Source organism: Lactuca virosa, chromosome 2, assembly GCF_052849685.1.
Source record: "Lactuca virosa cultivar CGN04683 chromosome 2, Lactuca_virosa_CGN04683_v6, whole genome shotgun sequence".
Taxonomy (NCBI): domain Eukaryota; kingdom Viridiplantae; phylum Streptophyta; class Magnoliopsida; order Asterales; family Asteraceae; genus Lactuca; species Lactuca virosa.
The window spans coordinates 183,898,492-183,918,371 of record NC_136427.1 but is presented as its reverse complement, the minus strand read 5'-3'; the positions used below and the strand labels follow the sequence as shown (position 1 = coordinate 183,918,371).

Genomic DNA, 19,880 nt, shown 5'->3' with positions numbered 1-19,880 from the left:
AGTAATTAAGAGTTCATCTAATCTAAATGAACGCAAGGGTTTTTTGCCCACAACTACAACTGAAAATCACATAAACAAAAGGTAAGCCGAGGTAGACATCATTAAACTAAGCAAACTGAATGTGCATATGTGAATCCTTGCCCCAATCTCTTTACCCTTTGATCTCTAGTCGAATTCTGCAATCCAAGGGTTCTTGGAAGGTTTTTTCCTCATAAATAATCGCAGCCCTAAGGCCTCTTCCTCCTGGAAATGACCTAATGTCCGAAATATAAATATATATATATATATATATATATATATATATATATATATATATATATATATATATATACACTTGCCAAATTCTTGCAACGACGACGTGGTTAAGAGACACCACGTCGTGGTCTTCATGGATATTCTGTATTCTCCAAGTCAGCTCAATGGCCGCTCAATATTTCAACAGAACACGAGAATTGATGCATACAGCAAGCATGCTTCTAGGGAAAACGTCAAGTAAAGATGAGTAAATTAAAAATAAACACCCTAGCCTTTTTATCTATATCTTTTATTTGGACCAGGCTATCCCACTTTCATAGTTTAGAAAATGCTAAACAATCAGTATGAGAGGGTGACTCAATGTTCTCAGCAGATGGTCTCGCTGATGAGAACAACAACATGCTTCTAGGGACGATGATGTGTCAAAAAGTTGCATACTAGGCTCAAAATTGTCGCCGTCGGATTCCTTTTCAAAATGGCACAATATAAGAATACAAACAAAAGAATTAGTAAAACAAGAAAATAGTTGAAATAGGGAAAATGTGCAGCTTTTTCAGAAAGGTGATAAAGAATCGTTCCATCCAATCTTTGGAATTGAATGGTCATTAATTCACTTCCATTTTCCAAGATATCTACCACTTGAAATTTCAGCTATAAAAGAGAACAAAAAAGATCAACCATATCACACAATAACACAATTCATAGTAAACTAGGAGAGAGAAGTCCTTTAATCGTTGAGGTTCTGCAGATTGATTCGAAGCTTCATGTTCACCAAGAACAAAAGAAGAACATGAACCAATATTTGTAACCAGCGAGTTAGCTGAATCGAATCCATAAAGACATTGTGTCTTCAAGATCAACACGAGGGCATTTGAAGTTTTATCGGATTATGAGTCAAAAGATGAAAAAGAGACTTATTGCATTGATGGTTACTCTTTGCATCCATAACAGTGAGTGAAGGAGAAAAAGGGTATCCTCAAGAAGAACAGGACATGATGCCACTTTTTTTCTCAATACCAAGAGCATTGATATCCTTCAGGAAAGCTCCAGTCCTTATAAATTCTGAAGCAATAAGATGCAGCTAAATTTTAGATACGCTTGAAAGAAAATACATGTAAATACTAAAGGTAAGATTTTGCATTCATAATAAAAGAAGCACTGGTTTTTGAATTTTCATGAGACTAAAAACAGTTAATTAACGATTAAGATATATAAAGCATGCCAAGATTTGCAATTAATTTGTTTAAACTCTTTTCATCCAATACCTTGGTGAACATATCAGCCAGCTGATCAGTGGATGGAATATATAACAATTCCACTTTTCCCTCTTGAACTATGTCCCTGATGAAATGATGACGGATGTCGATGTGCTTAGTCTTGGAATGATGCACTGGATTTTGTATCATCTGAATGGCACTAGTGTTTTCACAGCAGATGGGTGTCTTCGAGAAGTTTAGACCATAATCCAAGAGCTGATTCTGAATCCATAGAATTTGAGCACAGCATCTTCTGACGACAACATATTCCTGAAGTGCTTTTATGATCAATGCCACACCCGACATTATCATAATCAGTGTATCCCACTAGCTTGAATTCAGAGTCACGAGGATACGATAACCCAATATTGGGTGTATGTTTTAAGTACCGAAAGATCCTTTTGACAACGTGAAGATGAGATTCCTTAGGACTAGCTTGATAGCGAGCACACAAATGGTGGCAAATATAATATTAGGGCTACTGGCTATAAGATAGAGTAAAGAGCCTATATTTCCTCGAAACAGATTTGCATTCACATCAGTGCCACTTGGATCACTACTAATATATGTTGATGAAGACATCAGAGTCTTTGTCGGTTTGCATTCAGAGAAACCATACTTCTTCAGCATATCTGCAATATATTTAGCTAGACAAACCAAGATACCATCAGTTAGTTGTTTGACCTACAAGCCTAAAGACAAAGTTAGTTCATCTATCATGCTTATCTTGAATTTCTTGGCCATGACCTCCACGAATTCTAAACTTAGCATTTCATTAGTAGATCCAAAGATGATATCGTCCACATACACTTGATCAAGAAGGATATGAGATCCTGATTGCTTTATGAACAAAGTTTTATCGATCTTTCCTCATTTGTATCCACTAGAGAGAAGATAACTTGCCAACGTGTCATACCATAGCCTATATCACACCCCCAAACCAGACGGCGGAAACGTCCGGGGGTGGATGACTTCGTTTGTAGTATCACAACACAAGCATTATAGTAATCAAAGTACAAACAACCATTGCATTTATAAGTACTAATTTTTACATGTGTTCAATCTATGTATATTGACATTTAAATATTTATACAACAGGAGAAGACATGACTCAAAATAGCTCCATCTTCTCAAAAGCTCGGGGAGTACATGTCTACTGATTCCCTGAGAATAAAAGTAATTTGAAAAGAGAGTATCAACATAATGTTGAGTGAGTGCATAAGTATTTATGTTTGAAAGCATAATTTTATGTTCTATGAAATATGTAAACTGTTCCAGAAAATCCTATATTTTCTGCTGTATATAAAAAGTAGTTTTAATCACATAAAATTGTTTTGTTTGTAAACCAATGTTCTGTATTTGTATAATCTGTAAAAGTGAGTGTGCCTGGCTTCATCAACTATTATTGTAAACTGAGATGTAATACTATAAAACTGTATTTTAGTAAACCGGTACTTTGAAAATGTACTCATGTTTAGTTAATTATACACTAACCGTATTGTTAATATCTTTTTAATGAGTTATTATAACCATACTGAGACTAGGTGGCCTGAAACAACGCTTTGAAGGAGTCAAAACTGTTGATAACAACTGTCACTCATAGGCGTGTATGCCCGGCTGTAGCTAGCAGTCTGAGTGTGGGGTTGTCAATCCCAATATAGATCTATACACACTTGTTTCGATCCCCGACTGGAGATTCTGGTTATAATATCAGGACTTTAACTATGTTGTTTAAGTGAATTAAACAACCTGAATCTATTGACTCATAAAAAGCATATAGACGTTACGTGTATAACAATAATGAAAACCCAATCATTCTGAAATAAATGATTGATAGTATGTTCCTCATTTAGTATACTTGGAATGTATTTGTAAGTTGTATACTCTTGTTTAGTTTTGAATCTAACCCTTATTCTTGTAAAACGGTGTACTCTAGTATACTTGACTCGTGAATTATTGTTCTTGAATCATAAATTATACCTATTATAATTTATATGTACTATCTGTATTGATACTAACTGTTCATGAATGCAACCCATTGCTCAACATGTTACAAAGTGTATTTGAACTGAATGAAATAACTTTTATTTTTATATACATATACAAATATATATAAGTAAAATTTAAATGACATTCGGATAAATAACCGATACTATAATCCCACATTCAAACAAGGAAAAGGAACCAAAGTGAGTTATCAGTCCTAAGTCTTTTAAAGCTTATTTATATAAATATAAATATATATATATATATATATATATATATATATATATATATATATATATATATATATATATATATATGATTTTTGGGGAAAAATATAAGTTTATAAAATCATTTAAAGAATTTAACATTTTAAAATACTTTTGGTGACTTGATGTCATTTTAACAAAATTTTGAAACCATTTAATTTGATGCTAATTGAAATCCATTTTGGTAAGTTGTTTTGAAATCATTTGTTTGTAACACAAAATCCTTGTGTTAGACTTGTATTCCCCCCCCCCCCCCTTAAAACAGTAAAAACTATGAAAATACGGGGGTATGAACTCACCTTTTGGAGGGTCATTCAAATGATGATTTGATATAGGATGTTTAGTTTCCACAAGTGTAATCATGTAGCCAAAACAAGTCCTATATAGTAATTTGTATAGCATATATGCAATCAATTAGCTAATATAATCATAGGAATGATTAGAAACTGGACTAATTTGTAAGTATAACTTACAAATAGGAGTGTTAGAAGCTAAAATGGAAGGTGTTAACGGCCATGAGGGGTGTTCATGGCCCAAGACTCATGAAGGGTTCACGGCTCTGAAGGTGTTCACGGCCCTGAGTTCTTGAAGAATGATGAACACTTGATGATCCTAAGCACGTTTCTAAGAAGATTCAAAGATTTTCTGATGGGTGTTCTTCGCATGTTCTTCGTGTAAACTAGTGAAATTACCGGGTTTATAAGAAGATTGAATGATGTTCTTAAAATGATAAAAAGATACCTGTTAGATCTTGTGAAAAACTAGTGACTATCAATTGAAATGATAAGAATGGATGATTCTAGCTTGTTCTTGAGGAGAGAAGGTGTTCTAGCTTGATGATACTTGAGAGAAAAGGGTTGAAATCTTGTTTGAAAGTGAAGAAATGAGTTAAAAGTCGGCTGAAAAGTATATGTATGCGAGGGTTCACGGTCCGAGCGGTTCACGGCCGTGAACCTCGTACACGGTCCAAAGTCGGATACGACCGAGAAGTGTTCATGGTCCGAGGGTTCACGACGGAAGCTGTTCTCGGTTGCAACGCTACTGTCCGAAGGAAAGAAAGAAAAAGATGCGAACAAACTCGGATTTCACTTATTTCCTTCACATATATTTAATATTCTTAGAGTTTTAAACATGTAAAGGTTATTTTACTAACCTTAATAAAATCCAATATAACAAAGAGGACTTTAGTTTACCCAAGTTTGACTTTGGCTGACTAGGGTTGACTTTACAAGTAGAAAATTACGGGATGTTACATTATCCCCCTGTTAGAGAGAATTTCGTCCCGAAATTTGGATTAAAGAGATACGGAAAGACTAGGGAAAAAGATGTGGATACTTCTGTTGCATTTGATCCTCCCGCTCCCAAGTGAATTCAGGTCCTCGTTTTGCATTCCAGCGAACCTTCACTATCGGGATACGAGTTTGTTTGGTTCTCTTTACTTTCATGTCTAGGATTTCTACGGGTTGTTCTATGAAGTTGAGACTCTCATTTAATTCGATTTCGTCGAGTGGAATAACAAGAGTCTCATCGGACAAACACTTCTTGAGATTTGAGACATGAAATACGGGATGAATGTTACTGAGTTCATGCAGTAGATTGAGTTTGTAAGCAACGGGACCAATTCTAGCAATGATCTGGAATGGTCCAATGTACCTTGGGTTTAGCTTGCCATGTTTACTAAAATGTATCAATCCTTTCCAGGGTGAGACCTTCAATAGAACGCGATCACCAACCTGGAATTCCAAGGGTTTTCGTCGTTTATCTGCATAACTCTTTTGTCTATCTCGAGAAGCTTTCAATCGTTCTCGCATTTGAACAATCTTTTCTGTGGTTTCACGAATGATCTTGGGACCGGTTAGAGTACTATCAGGTATTAGGTTCTTGGCTAGTTGCGTATCGCCTACTTCAGCCCAGCACAGAGGGGATCTGCACTTACGGCCAGATAGAGCTTCAAAGGGTGCAACTTTAATGCTAGTGTGATAGCTGTTGTTGTAGGAGATTTCAACAAGTGGTAAATGGGTATCCCAAGCTTTACCGAAATCTAACACACAGGCCCTTAACATGTCTTCCAGCGTTTGAATTATTCTCTCACTTTCCCCATCAGTCTGAGGATGGTACGTTGTACTCATGTCAAGATTTGTTCCCAAGGATTTTTGCAATGATTTCCAAAACCGCGAGGTAAATCTACTATCTTGGTCAGAGATAATGGATATTGGCACATCATGCAACCGTACTATTTCTATTAAGTACGTCCATGTTAACTTCTCCATTTTATCTGTTTCTTTTATTGGCAGGAAGTGGGTGGATTTGGTTAATCTATCGACAATAACCCGAATGGTATCATGACCACCCGTTGTTCTGGGTAACTTGGTTATGAAATCCATTGTAATTCGCTCCCACTTCCACTCAGGTATTTCTGGCTGTTGAATTAAACCCGAGGGCTTTTGATTTTCTACTTTGACTTTGGCGCAAGTTAGACACTTGCCCACAAAAGTAGCTATTTTGGCTTTCATGTTTGGCCACCAATAGAGCTTCTTTAGGTCCAAATACATCTTGTCTGAACCCGGGTGAACAGAGTATCGAGTTTTATGGGCTTCATTCATGACAACATCTCTGTAGCCACCGTACTTCGGTGTCCAGATTTGATTCATGAAATAATGAACTCCATCATCCTTGATTTCGAAATTCTTTTCCATTGCCCTCAAGGCTTCACCTGTCATGTTCTCAGGTTTCAAAGCTTCCAACTGAGCCTCCTTGATTTGTGCGGATAAGTGGGAATGGATAGTCATAGTCATACATTTTACTTGGCGGCCCGAGTACTCTTTCCGACTAAGGGCATCTACTACTACATTGGCCTTGTCGGGGTGATAACGAATCTCACATTCGTAATCGTTTAGTAGTTATACCCATCTTCGTTGTATCATGTTGAGTTCTTTCTGATCAAAGATATGTTGAAGGCTTTTATGATCAGAAAAGACTATGCACTTTGTACCATACAGGTAATGCCTCCAGATCTTCAAGGCAAAAACCACTGCTCCCAGTTCGAGATCGTGGGTGGTATAGCTGATTTCGTGCTTCTTAATCTGTCTTGAGGCATAGGATATAACCTTTCCCCGTTGCATAAAAACACAACCTAGCCCTTGATTTGATGTGTCGCAGTAGACTACAAAATCTTCTGTCCCTTCTGGGAGGGACAAGATCGGTGCACTACAGAGGGCTTGTTTTAAGGTTTGGAAAGCAGTTTCTTGTTTCTCCTCCCATTTGAATGACACACCTTTTTGAGTCAACGTGGTGAGTGGTTTTGGAATCTTTGAGAAGTTATGAATGAATCTCCTGTAGTTACCAGCGAGACCTAAAAACTGTCGAATTTCTGTTGGGGTTCGAGGGTCGCCCAACTTTCGATAGCCTTGATTTTGGAGGGATCAACATGTATCCCATCCTTGCTGACTACATGACCTAGGAACTCCACCTTTTGAATCCAGAATTCACATTTAGAGAACTTCGCATACAATTTCTCTGCCCTCAAAGTTTTCAATACTTGTCGCAAGTGTTGGCAGTGTTCTTCCTTACTCTGAGAATAGATTAGTATATCGTCAATAAAGACTATGACGAACTTGTCTAAGTAAGGGCGACACACTCGATTCATCAGGTCCATGAATACTGCAGGTGCATTCGTTAGACCAAAGGGCATCACTACAAATTCGTAGTGACCATAGCGAATTGTGAAAGCAGTCTTTGGAATGTCGGACTCCTGGACTCATAATTGATGGTATCCTGATCTCAGGTCAATCTTGGAGAAGAAACTAGCTCCTTGGAGTTGATCAAAGAGGTCATCTATCCGTGGCAAAGGGTATCTATTTTTAACGGTAAGTTTGTTTAATTCCCGGTAGTTTATGCACATACAAAATGATCCGTCCTTCTTTTTCACGAACAAGACTGGCGCTCCCCAGGGTGAGAAGCTTGGTCTAATGAAGCCCTTGCTGAGTAATTCGTTCAACTGGCTGGACGAATTGATCCGTCCTTCTTCTTGCATCTCTGAAGGTGCAAGACGATATGGAGCTTTAGCTACTGGGGTAGCTCCGGGAATCAAGTCGATTCGAAATTCGATTTGGCGTTCAGGAGGGACTCCTGAGATATCTTCAGGGAATACATCAGGGAAATCACAGACTTCAGGGATATCCTTGATGCTTTTCACTTCTTGTGGCTTATCAACAACGTGAGCTAAGAAGGCATAGTAATCATTGCGAAGATATTTCTGAGCCTTAATGCAAGAAATGATTTGAAGATTCGCGCTATATTTGTCGCCATAGATAACGAGAGATTCGTTACTTGGCAGATTAAGACGGATAGCTTTCTCGAAACATAGGATATCAGCACGATGAAGACTTAACCAATCCATGCTGATTATGATGCCAAAACTTTTAATTAAGACCGGCATAAGGTCAATTTGGAATGAATGGTTATTTAAAGTAAGTGTGCATCCTATGTAAATATCATTGGTACTTTCGGTTTTTCCGTTGGCCATCTCAACGGTGAATGTATCTTTTAATGCTTTGGAATTTTGTTTTAGAAGATGTGTGAACTTATGGCTTACGGAACTTTTCTCTGTATCGGTATCGAAAAGAATGCATGCGTAAGAGTCGTTGAGAAGGAACGTACCGGTCACCACATTAGGATCCGCTACTGCTTCTTCATAACCAATCGCCAAGACTCTTCAAGTACCACCAGCGTTCTTTAACTTAGGACAATTTTTCTTGAAATGCCCTACTTCTCCGCATTCATAGCATGCTTGGCTCACTCCTGCAACAGGTACTTGGGTAATTAGTTGGGGTGGTGATTTACAGAATCGGGCAGTATGCCCTTTCCTGTTACAGTTTCGACACTGCATTTCTCGGCAATTTCCGTTATGTTGGTAATTGCACTTGTTACATTTAGGGAGATTACCAGCGTAAGGCTTAGCTGGTGTGGGGTTAGCAGGAACAGCAGCAGGTACAGTAGCAACATGGACCGCCACTAACTGTTGCTTTTTCGAGGGTTCCTGAGAAGATTTGCCCTTCATTTTATTCCAGCCTTTCTTGTTGTTGTTGTTGTTGTTGTTATTGTTGTTGTTGTTGTTTCCCTTGGGCTGTTCTGGAGCAGCAACCACAGAGTTTTGACGAGTTCCATGGTCAATGAGTGACTGTACCAACTCTTTGGCATTGTCAAAGGTAACAGGCCTGAAAGCAATAACACTTCCCTGAATCTGAGATGTCATCCCCCAGATGTACCTTTCAATCTTTTTGCTCTCCAGAGCTACCATATATGGACATAGAATTGCTAAGTCGCAGAGCCTATTTGTGTAGGTTGTTATGTCCGAACCAACCATAGTAAGACCCCACAACTCTTGTTCGAGCTTCTAAATTTCACCTCGCGGGCAGTACTCCCAACTTATTGAATTAGCCACTGCTAATGTGAGTGACTTAACATGGCTATTCCACCATGTTAGGGCTCTATCAGCAACAGTAAGGCAGCGAATTTAACTTTGCTACCCTCTGGGCAGGAGCAGATCTCAAAGATTGCCTCGGTTTTCTCAATCCATTGCCTTAACGCCATAACTCCTCCAGTCCCGTTAAAGGTCATGGGTTTAGCGTTTGAAAAGTCCTTGTAGGTACACTCTCGTGAGTGTCCATGACTCTCACCGTGGTTAGAGGGATGCGCACCAACTCTTGATCCACTAGTGCCAGTGGTGTTTATATGAGACATAGCAGCTGCAACAGCTTCCGTGACTTCCGCCTGAAACATGGCAGCGTCAAATTGAGGAGGTGGTGGCGGAGGTGGTGTTGGCGCTTCATTAACATTGATACGCCCTGGGTTTCTCCGTGGAGGAGTCTTTCACTTTAAGAAATAAAAGATGAAGAGACAATCAGATATCAAGAATGAACATGAATATGATATGTCTGAACTAAAACACTTAGTTCAATATGAATCTTGTAAAGAATTGGAAATAGAAGTCTACTACAAGTACAACTTGCAATAGGATAATATGAATTTGAGTGGTTATTTTTCAAAGAGTATGAAAATGCATGTGGATTGTATTAGCATATTGAATGCATAGAGTCTGGAAAACTTGACCCTAAACAGGTCTACAATACACCACAATACTGGGAAAGCATCGACATTAAACCGACCTACCGAAAATGAAATTTTCGCGGTCGTACTGAAAAACATGAAAAGTAACGCTATAACATATCAGAGACTTAACTATAACCAAAAGAGTAAGTAGTGAACGAGTAGAGTACAATCTACTTCCTACTAGGTCCGATCCTGGATTTGGCTAACTGGCGTTCTATTTCGTACATATGCATGTCTTGTGCTATTTGTCGTTCTTGCAGTTCTCTAACTTCGGCTTGGGATGCCGCCAGTTCTCTCATTAAGAAATTAGTACGATCTCTTGTCGCATAACGATTGTCTTCTAAGTTACGAATGTGAACGGTGTTGACACCAGTAGCAGCATCAACCTGCATGACTCGGTCGATAGTAGCTCTTCCTTGTTCATCGTTACGCGCCACACGACAAATTAACACTGGAAGGGCTCTATCTGCTGAGCCTCCTGTGTTCAGATTATAGAAGCTTCGGTCTCCTTGATAAGGATAGTTCTGACCCTATTCGTTACTCCACTTGTCTAAGTTTATCGCCCACAAAGGCGTCGGGCTTTGGAAGTTTTGTCGTGGATTGGGATTTTGAACAACTGGTGGTGGATTATAGACTTTTGATTCTAAATCAGTATCTTCAGGAAAATTTTCTACAAAATCGTCATCTAAGGGAATTTTAGGATTCTCTTCTAGCTCTTCATCGAGCCATCCTCCATTTTCCTGATCGGGAAAGTACGGGTCTTCGGGTAGATGGAATCCAGCCATTGTTATCTAAGCGAGAATAGGGATATAAGAAATATCTAAAATAATTAGTAAAGATAAATTGCAATTACAACTCTCTATGAGAGAAACTTACAGTTAACAAGTAATGTATTCTGTATGGTATAACTCTTACTGGGTCCATCTATAATTACAAATTATATACCAATTATATATAACATGAGTCTAATAGACCTTCGAATAAATGATTCTACTCTACCCCCACATCCAAACAAGGAAAAGGGAAGTTAAGTTAAATCACACACTCTAAGCCTATATATATAACCTTAATTATATATAACCGTAATATATACACTTAATATTTATAGATCTACCTGCCGGAGTCCTTTGTTTTCATGTAGTTTGTTCTTAGTATACAGTGCCTAAAATACTCCTATAGTATTTTAACTTTATGTTCTGTTCTAGTGTTCTTCTATATATGTATAGTTGGTAATTTTTAGACTTGTTGCAATACTACAATCAATCCCAAACACATGTTGGTCATATCTCAAACCAATATAGTTGATCAGGCTATATTAATCCCAGATATGATTACATAACTATCCAGGTTTGACTATGGTGTTCAACATCCAAATACTTTGATGTTGTTACGATTGTGATACTGTTCTTGTATGTATAAGTGTTAGTATACTTCTTGTAAAAATACTTAAATTTTAAAAATATACTTCTAGTCAGAGGTCTTAGCCGATATGTATTTATAGTTTGTATATCTTTTATGGATTGATATACTGAGTTCACTATAAACAATGCTCTGATACCAATCTGTCACACCCCCAAACCAGATGACAGAAACGTCTGGGGGTGGATGACTTTGTTTGTAGTATCACAACACATGCATTATAGTAATCAAAGTAAAAACAACCATTGCATTTATAAGTATAAATTTTTACATGTGTTCAATCTATGTATATTGACACCAAAATAGTTATACAAAAGAAGAAGACATGACTCAAAATAGCTCCATCTTCTCAAAAGCTCGGGGAGTACCTGTCTACTGATTCCCTGAGAATACAAGTAATTTGAAAAGAGAGTATCAACATAATGTTGAGTGAGTGCATAAGTATTTATGTTTGAAAGCATAATTTTCTGTTATATGAAATATGTAAACTGTTCCAGAAAATCCTATATTTTCTACTGTATATGAAAAGTAGTTTTAATCACATAAAATTGTTCTGTTTGTAAACCAATGTTCTGTAGTTGTATAATCTGTAAAAGTGAGTGTGCCTGGCTTCATCAGCTATTATTGTAAACTGAGATGTAATATTGTAAAACTGTGTTTTAGTAAACTGGTACTTTGAAAATGTACTCATGTTTAGTTAATTATAAACTAACCGTATTGTTAATATCTTTTTAATGATTTATTATAACCATACTGACACTAGGTGGCCTGAAACGACGCTTCGAAGGCATCAAAATTGTTGATAACAACTGTCACTCGTAGGCGTGTATGTCCGGCTGTAGCTAGCAGTCTGAGTGTGGGGTTGTCAATCCCAATATAGATCTATACACATTTGTTTCGATCAACGACTGGAGATTCTAGTTATAATATCAGGACTTTAACTATGTTGTTTAAGTGAATTAAACAACCTGAATCTATTGACTCATAAAAAGCATATAGACGTTACAAAATATAAATAAATAATGTTCGAAATATAAATAAATAAATATATATATATATATATACACACACACACACACACTTGCCAAATTCTTGCCACGACGACGTGGTTAAGAGACACCACGTCATGGTCTTCATGGATATTATGTATTTTCCAAGTCAGCTCAACGACCGCTCAATGTTTCAACAGAACACGAGACTCGATGCATACATCAATCCTGCTTCTAGGGACAACGTCAAGTAAAGATGAGTAAATTAAAAATAAACACCCTAGCCTTTTTATCTATATCTTTTATTTGGACCAGGCTATCTCAGTTTCATAGTTTAGAAAATGCTAAACAATCAGTATGAGAGGGTGACTCAATGTTCTCAGCAGATGGTCTCACTGATGAGAACAACAACATGCTTGTAGGGACGATGATGTGTCAAATAGTTGCATACTAGGCTCAAAATTGTCACCGTCAGATTCCTTTACAAAATGGTACAATATAAGAATACAAACAAAAGAAATAGTAAAACAAGAAAATAGTTGAAATAGGGAAAATGTGCAGCTTTTTCAGAAAGGTGATAAAGAATCGTTCCATCAAATCTTTGGAATTGAATGGTCATTAATTCACTTCCATTTACCAAGATATCTACCACTTTAAATTTCAGCTATAAAAGAGAACAAAAAAGATCAACCATATCACACAATAACACAATTCATAGTAAACAAGGAGAGAGAATTCCTTTAATCGTTGAGGTTCTGCAGATTGATTCGAAGCTTCATGTTCACCAAGAACAAAAGAAGAACATGAACCAGTATTTCTAACCAACGAGTTAGCTGAATCGAATCCATAAAGACATTGTGTCTTCAAGATCAACACGAGGGCATTTGTAGTTTTATCGGATTATGAGTCAGTAGATGAAAAAGAGACTTATTGCATTGATGGTTGCTCTTTGCATCCATAACAGTGAGTGAAGGAGAAAAAGGGTATCCTCAAGAAGAACATGACATGATGCCACTCTTTTTCTCAATACCGAGAGCATTGAGATCCTTCAGGAAAGCTCCAGTCCTTACAAATTCTGAAGCAATAAGATGCAGATAAATTTTAGATACGCTTGAAAGAAAATACATGTAAATACTAAAGGTAAGATTTTGCATTCATAATGAAAGAAGCACTTATTTTCGAATTTTCATAAGACTGAAAACAGTTAATTAACGATTAAGATATATAAAGCATGCCATGATCTACAATTAATTTGTTTAAACTCTTTTCATCTAATGCCTTGGTGAACATATCAGCCAGCTGATCAGTGGATGGAATATATAACAAATCCACTTTTCCCTCTTGAACTATGTCCCTGATGAAATGATGATGGATGTCGATGTGCTTGGTATTGGAATGATGCATTGGATTTTGTATCATATGAATAGCACTGGTGTTTTCACAACAGATGGGTGTCTTCGAGAAGTTTAGACCATAATCCAAGAGCTGATTATGAATCCATAGAATTTGAGCACAACATCTTCTGATGACAACATATTCCTGAAGTGCTTTTATGATCAATGCCACACCCACCATTATCATAGTTAGTGTATCCTACTAGCTTGAACTTAGATTCACGAGGATACCATAACCCAATATTGGGTGTATGTTTTAAGTACCGAAAGATCCTTTTGACAACGTGAAGATGAGATTCCTTTGGACTAGCTTGATAGCGAGCACACAATATGGTGGCAAACATAATATTAGGGCGACTGGCTATAAGATAGAGTAAAGAGCCTATAGTTCCTCGAAACAGATTTGCATTCACATTAGTGCCACTTGGATCACTACCAATATATGTTGATGAAGACATCAGAGTCTTTGCCGGTTTGCATTCAGAGAAACCATACTTCTTCAGCATATATGCAATATATTTAGGTAGACAAACCAAGATACCATCAGTTAGTTGTTTGACCTACAAGCCTAAATACAACGATGATATCGTCCATATACACTTGATCAAGAATGATATGAGATCCTGATTGCTTTATGAGCAAAGTTTTATCGATCGTTCCTCATTTATATCCACCTGAGAGAAGATAACTTGCCAACGTGATATACCATGCCCTATTTCACACCCCCAAACCAGACGACGGAAACGTGCGGGGGTGGATGACTTCGTTTGTAGTATCGCAACACATGCATTATAGTAATCAAAGTAAAAAAAACCATTACATTTATAAGTACAAATTTTTACATGTGTTCAATCTATGTATATTGACACAAAAATAGTTATACAACAGGAGAAGACATGACTCAAAATAGCTCCATCTTCTCAAAAGCTCGGGGAGTACCTGTCTACTGATTCCCTGAGAATACGAGTAATTTGAAAAGAGAGTATCAACATAATGTTGAGTGGGTGCATAAGTATTTATGTTTGAAAGCATAATTTTCTTTTCTATGAAATATGTAAACTGTTCCAGAAAATCCTATATTTTCTGTTGTATATGAAAATTAGTTTTAATCACATAAAACTGTTTTGTTTGTAAACCAATGTTCTGTATTTGTATAATCTGTAAAAGTGAGTGTGTCTGGCTTCATCAGCTATTATTGTAAACTGAGATGTAATACTGTAAAACTGTGTTTTAGTAAACTGGTACTTTGAAAATGAACTCATGTTTAGTTAATTATACAGTAACCGTATTGTTAATATCTTTTTAATGAGTTATTATAGCCATATTGAGACTAGGTGGCCTGAAACAACGCTTCGAAGGCGTCAAAACTTTTGATAACAACTGTCACTCGTAGGCGTGTATGCCCGACTGTAGCTAGCAGTCTGAGTGCGGGGTTGTCAATCCCAATAAAGATCTATACACACTTGTTTTGATCCCCGACTGGAGATTCTGGTTATAATATCAGGACTTGAACTATGTTGTTTAAGTGAATTAAACAACCTGAATCTATTGACTCATAAAAAGCATATAGACGTTACGTGTATAACAATAATGAAAACCCAATCATTCTGAAATAAATGATTGATAATATGTTCCTCATTTAGTATACTTGGAATGTATTTGTAAGTTGTATACTCTTCTTTAGTTTTGAATCTAACCCTTATTCTTGTAAATCGGTGTACTCTAGTATACTTGACTCGTGAATTACTGTTCTTAAATCATAAATTATACCTATTATAATTTATATGTACTATCTGTATTGATACTAACTGTTCATGAATGCAACCCATTGCTCAACATGTTATAAAGGGTATTTGAACTAAATGAAATAACTTTTATATTTATATACATATACAAATATATATAAGTAAAATTTAAATGACATTCAGATAAATAACCGATACTATAATCCCACATTCAAACAAGGAAAAGGAACCAAAGTGAGTTATCAGTCCTAAGTCTTTTAAAGCTTATTTATATAAATATATATATATATATATATATATATATATATATATATATATATATATATGATTTTTGGGGAAAAATATAAGTTTATAAAATCATTTAAAGAATTTAACATTTTAAAATACTTTTGGTGACTTGATGTCATTTTAACAAAATTTTGAAACCATTTAATTTGATGCTAATTGAAATCCATTTTGGTAAGTTGTTTTGAAATCATTTGTTTGTAACACAAAATCCTTGTGTTAGACTTGTATTCCCCCCTTAAAACAGTAAAAACTATGAAAATACGGGGGTATGAACTCACCTTTTGGAGGGTGATTCAAATGATGATTTGATATAGGATGTTTAGTTTCCACAAGTGTAATCATGTAGCCAAAACTAGTCCTATATAGTAATTTGTATAGCATATATGCAACCAATTAGCTAATATAATCATACGAATGATTAGAAATTGGATTAATTTTTAAGTATAACTTACAAATAGGAGTGTTAGAAGCTAAAATGGAAGCTGATAGGTGTTCACGGCCATGAGGGGTGTTCACAGCCCAAGACTCATGTAGGGTTCACAGCCTTGAAGGTGTTCACGGCCCTGAGTTCTTGAAGAATGACGAACACTTGATGATCCTAAGCACGTTTCTAACAAGATTCAAAGGTTTTCTGATGGGTGTTCTTCGTGTAAACTAATGAAATTACCGGGTTTATAAGAAGATTGAATGATGTTCTTCAAATGATAAAAAGATCATGAAAAGATACCTGTTAGATCTGGTGAAAAACTAGTGACTATCACTTCAAATGATAAGAATGGATGATTCTAGCATGTTCTTGGGGAGAGAGGATGTTCTAGCTTAATGATACTTGAGAGAAAAGGGTTGAAATCTTGTTTGAAAGTGAAGAAATGAGTTAAAAGTCGGATGAAAAGTATATGTATGCGAGGGTTAACGGTCCGAGCGGTTCACGGTCGTGAACCTCGTACACGGTCCGAAGTCGGCTACGGCCGAGAAGTGTTCACGGTCTGAGGGTTCATGGCCCTCGTTCACAGCCGAAGCTGTTCTCGGTTGCAAGGCTACTGTCCGAAGGAAAGAAAGAAAAAGATGCGAACAAACTCGGATTTCACTTATTTCCTTCACATATATTTAATATTCTTAGAGTTTTAAACATGTAAAGGTTATTTTAGACAAAACTTCAAAAATGGTCTCTGTGGTTTTCGAAAATATCAAGTTTAGTCCCTAAGTTCAAAAAACCTCACGGATCGTCCCTGTGGTTTCAAAACTTTTAACATTTTGTCCTTCCGGCTAACTCCGTTACCATTTAGCCGTTAAGTCAGGGGCATTTTTGTCATTTCACTACACAGGGACCATTTATGAGGTTTTTAATTACTTTTTTTTTAAAAATAAATAAATATATAATATTTAATATGCAAGGGGTCCCACCCCATCTCTCTCTCTCTCTCTCTCTCTCTCTCTCTCTCTCTCTCTCTCTCTCTCTCTCTCTCCCTCCCTCCCGTTAAGACGCATCACCCCAAACACCCTCTATTATTGTTTTGATCGACCCTTGCTTTCCACGAAGCCATAACTCCGGTGAGATAAGCTAACAGTCTTATGGTGAGTTTGGTGATGATCGTAGAGTTTCATCTCCGTGGATTTCGGAATATGATCAACCATCTAGGGCAGACGAGGTCGATAATTGGGCAGTGACGAAGAAACCTATGATGCCTACTTATAACGAGATTTCTAGAGCCGACGAGATTGATAATTGGACGGCGAGCAAGGAGCCCATGCCACTCACCAGGTCTTCTACTTTCGGTCTTGGTTTTCGGGATTCCGGTGGTTCTAAAGACGATCGTTGGAAAAGGGGAGTTGTGCCTCGTGATGGTGATCAGGAACGACCAACGGAACGTCGGCGTTTGGTGTTAGATCCACCAAAGGGTGAAAGTGCTCCAGTTGAGCCATCGGCGCACACCAATAAACCGAGTCCTTTTGGGGCAGCTAGGCCCAGGGGTTGAGAAAGGTTTGGTTCACAAGAAGGTGGATTTGGAAATTGATGCTAAGAAAAGTAGCAGTCGGCCCACGAGTTCACATTCCGGCAGTTCAGTAGATGGCCGGACTGCATTGCAACCACAGGGATTAGAGAAGACAAGGCCTAAGGTGAACCCTTTTGGCGATGCTAAACCCAGAGAAGTTTTGCTTCAAGAGAAAAAGGTATTGATTACAAAAAGATTAATGTAGAGTTGGAGCGTCGTCGGCTTGGCAGGTTAGTATTCCTATCTATTATCTTCTATTCTTCTCTTGACACTTGATGAACATCTCTGATCTTTGGCTGTGTGAAATTGGGTATTCCATTCAAGCATCATCATCATCATCATCATCATCATCGAGAAACTGTAGAAATATTCCATATTAATCTTCATACTTGGTCTTTTAGTAACCTTTGGTGTTTCTATTGTGAATACCCATCATCATAATAAATTGTTGAGCCTTTTAATTTTTTGTCAGGTCTGACACAGAAGAAGCGATAAAGAATTTGAAGGAAGAGATAGATTATCTGAAGAGAGAATATAATTCTGGTTCAGATGCAAAAAACGAATCTAATGGAAATGGAAACCAAAGCAGTAGTAGTTTAAGTGACAGAATACTTGAAAAAGAAAGGAAACTGGAACAACTAAACCATGATCTAGCTTACAAAATCCGGTTCGGTCAAAAACCAGTTGAACGAACTGGTTTGGGGTTGATTGATGATTCCAGAAGTGTTGACTCATCAGAGACACGTGGCAGTAATAGAGATCATTCATGGGTAGGGAAGGGTGATGACAGAGAGACAAAGATGATAGGGGAAAGCCATGAAGAAGATGAAGAAGAGAATGAGGTTGAGGAGGATCGGTGCACATGGAGAGAGAGAGAGAGAGAGAGAGAGAGAAGTGTGGGACCCCTTGTAAAGAGAGAGAAGTGTGGGACCCCTTGCATATTAAATTTATTTATTTATTTATTTATTTTAAAAAAAAGTAATAGAAAACCTCATAAATGGTCCCTGTGTAGTGAAATGACAAAAATGCCCCTGACTTAACGGCTAAATGGTAACGGAGTTAGCCAGAAGGACCAAATGTTAAAAATTTTGAAACCACAGGGACGATCCGTAAGGTTTTTTGAACTTAGGGACTAAACATGATATTTTCGAAAACCACAGGGACCATTTTTGAAGTTTTGTCGTTATTTTAGTAACCTTAATAAAATCCAATATAACAAAGAGGACTTTAGTTGACCCAAGTTTGACTTTCGCTGACTAGGGTTGACTTTACAAGTAGAAAATAACGGGATGTTACACCGTAGGAGCTTGCTTTCAGCCATAGACAACTTTATGAAGACGATACACATGATCTAGAAACTCTTCATTTTCGAACCCTGGCGGTTGTTTTAGAAACACTTATTCTTGAAGATCTCCATGTAAAAAAGGCAGTCTTGACATCCATTTGGTAGACTTTGAAGTTTTTAAAGGAGGCAAAGGCCAAAAACAGACTAATTGCTTCAACTCTTGCCACTGGAGCAAATGTTTCATCATAGTCTTACCCTTCAAGCTGAGAGAACCCTTGAGGTACAATTCTAACTTTGTTTCTTATAACGATTCCACATTCATCCATTTTGTTCCTGAAAACCTAGCGAGTGCGAATGATAGTCTTTCCTTGAGGTTTGGGAACAAGAGTCCACACACGACGACGTTCGAATTCATTTAGCTCATCCTGCATGGCCTTAATCCAGTCAACTTCTTTTAAGGCATCAATAATATTCTTTGGTTCGATCATTGAGACGAAGCTTACAAACATGCAGAAGTTACTGATGACTCTGATGCGAGTGAGAATACTAGAATTTACATCTCCAATGATTTGAGATTCAGGATGATCTCGAAGGATTCTAAGATTAGAACTTTCATTTGTATTGCTATGGGCAACGACTTCCTGATTTGATGAATCATCTTCTTCATAGACAACAGGCTGATCTTTACATATAGGATGAGAATTGATTAATTGATAAACATTAGGAACAATAGGATCAGCGTCATTTGACAAGAGCTCAGGAATACGGTCTGAAGGGTTGTAAGTAAGTTCATTCAGAATTGGCGAGGGGTGATCAACTCGATCATGAATGAATGAGTCCTCATCAAAAGTGACATGAATCTTTATTCAACAATTTTCCTTGAAATATTAAA

General features: G+C 37.1%; 1 pseudogene; it reads left to right on the top strand.

Annotated features, from left to right (window-relative positions):
* The first annotated feature begins 9,227 nt into the window (after positions 1-9,227).
* LOC145158015 (eukaryotic translation initiation factor 4B2-like) lies at positions 9,228-19,237 on the top strand (annotated as a pseudogene).
* The last annotated feature ends 643 nt before the right edge of the window (positions 19,238-19,880 follow it).